We start from the raw sequence: 2,321 nt of genomic DNA, 5'->3' as shown, positions 1-2,321 counted from the left end.
TCTTGGTTTTGAGTCTCTGGGGGAGCCGCGGGCCCGGAGAGAGGCCCTGTGGGTTGGAAGTGGGGGGTGGGGAGCTCACCCTGAGCCCTTAAATGGACCTTTGCGCCCAAGGCACACACATCGTGGAACTGTAGGAGGGGGGGGGGGGGGGGGGGGGGGCAGGGGGCCAGGGAGCAGGCCCTGCCAAGCCTGGCCTCCATGCCAACAGGCCTCTGTCACCTTTGATCTCTAGACTTCAGGAGGGCTGGGAGGCAGGAGAACGATGAGAACAGCCACCAGCTCCCTCCCACACGTCTCTGCGGGGCTTGTTGAGATAGATTCTTCGACCATCCGTGTAGGGCTCTGAGGTTTATAAAAGCTTCTCACAAGTTTTGGCTTGTTGGAACCTCAGTACTCTTGAGTTTTTGTGAGCAGCCCCATTTCACAGAAAAGGAAAACTGAGACTGGGCCCAGGAACAGGGCTTGCCCAAGGCCAGGTAGCAAGTTAGAGGTAGAGGCCAGAATTGAAAGCAGGGCCGGGAATCCCGGTTGGATGCTTTCTCACAGATGAGGAGATTGAGGTTCAGAGATGGGCAGTGACTTGCCTAAGTCACATAGCAGGAAGGAGCAGAGTGCTTGAGAGAAACTAGAGTCCTTATTTCAAACCCTGAGGCTTCTCTGTGATCCCATGCTGCAGCCCCTGCATGCCAGAGGTCATTCATAGTGATGTTAGGACGGGGTCATCCACAGGCGACCAAGGACATGAACCAGGTGAGCAGAGACAATCTGGAGCAGAGAAGGAAGGCTTCCTGGTGGAGGTGGCCCCTGAGCTGAGCCAAGTAGGGATTATAGGGACAAGTGGGAATTAACCAGAGAAGCAGTGGGAGAGGACAGGGCAGGCAGAGGAAACTGGAGTGTTTTGAAGCCAGATGGTTGTGTGAGGGGTAACCCCAAACACTTCACTGTTGTTAGGGTGTGATGTGGGGGGCCGAAATGCTCTCCAGGGCCTTGTCAGGCAGGTCCAGGAGTGGCGATTTTAAGTTGAGGGCAGTGGGGAGCCACTGAAGGTTTTTCAGCAGGGCCATGATGCAAGGCATGATGACTGTGCCCCAAACAGAAGGCACTGGTAGGGGCAGGCCCACAACCCCCGCTTCCCGACTCCGCCTGGAGCTGTGGGGCGGCAAATTTGTGAGAACTGTCGGTTTGCTTGGGGGTCACAAGCCTGACCCCCTGCCACTGCAGGAAAGCGGCCTCCATGGGGAGCCAGGTCTGGGTCTGACCCACTGAGCATCAGGGAGCCATGCAGCGTTGGGTGGGGCTGGGGTTGGGAAGGGAGAAAGAGCAGGGGACCAGCTTGCCAGGCCTTCCTCCGTTAGCGCTGGGCCGCCTGGGTGTGGTAGGCACTGTGGCTGAGTCAGGCTTTCCTGGGACCTGACCCTTGCTGGGCCTGCCTGGTTGGCCACCCTGGCTCTGTTACTGGGCTGTGGCTCTTGCCATCAACACCGACAGGGAGCAAGCCTGCAATCCCACAGCAATCCGGGCACTCGAGGGGCCCAAGCCCCATTCCCAAAGCAACTCAGCTACCGATGTCCCTCCCCACTGGTGAGCAGAGGTGGACACAGGGAAGTGGCTGAGCCTGGATAGGAGATGGTCTCATGGGCTCCCTCCCTCTTTGCCCTGATGGATATGAAGCCCTCCGAGGACGCTGACCTCTGAGCCGCAGACTGGGATCTGTGCTCAAAGTCTAGTGGGCAGCTGTTTGGAGCCTCCAACAGACCCCATGATGGGCTAGAGGGGACATTTTATTTCTTTTTTTCTTTCTTCTTCTTCTTTTTTTTTTTAATTAAAATAAACCCAGTTTTGCCCTCTAGAGGGCCTAGAGCCAGCGACACCCCCATAGCAATAAACACATCTGGCTCCCAGATCTTGGCTCCTAAGCACCACTCTCTAATGAAAGAACCTGGGACTTTAGAGAAGTGGCTGATTCCAGGCCTGAGGCAGGGAACGTACAGGATGAGTCTGGAGCATCCTGTAGGGATAGAAGGTAAGGAAATGCTCAAAACAAATAAATAAATGGGGGGATGTCAGACCCAGGAGCCGGCCTCAAAGAGATTCCCCATGGCCAAACGTGGAGCAGAGTGAACAGGACAGATAGCACAGAAATAAATTGTAGCCCGGTAAGATACATACCCACAAGTCCAAACTGATAGAAATAGTGGTGGAAGAAATAAAGAAATAGGAGACACCAGACACATTTTCCTCGGAGAAGAGTTCTGCATAATTCATGCAGATTCACACCTCCAGATCCAGGCTTGGAATGTGAACTGGACCCGGGGACACCC

This window comes from Mustela nigripes, chromosome 14 (assembly GCF_022355385.1).
Source record: "Mustela nigripes isolate SB6536 chromosome 14, MUSNIG.SB6536, whole genome shotgun sequence".
NCBI lineage: Eukaryota > Metazoa > Chordata > Mammalia > Carnivora > Mustelidae > Mustela > Mustela nigripes.
Note: the sequence above shows the minus strand (reverse complement) of the source record.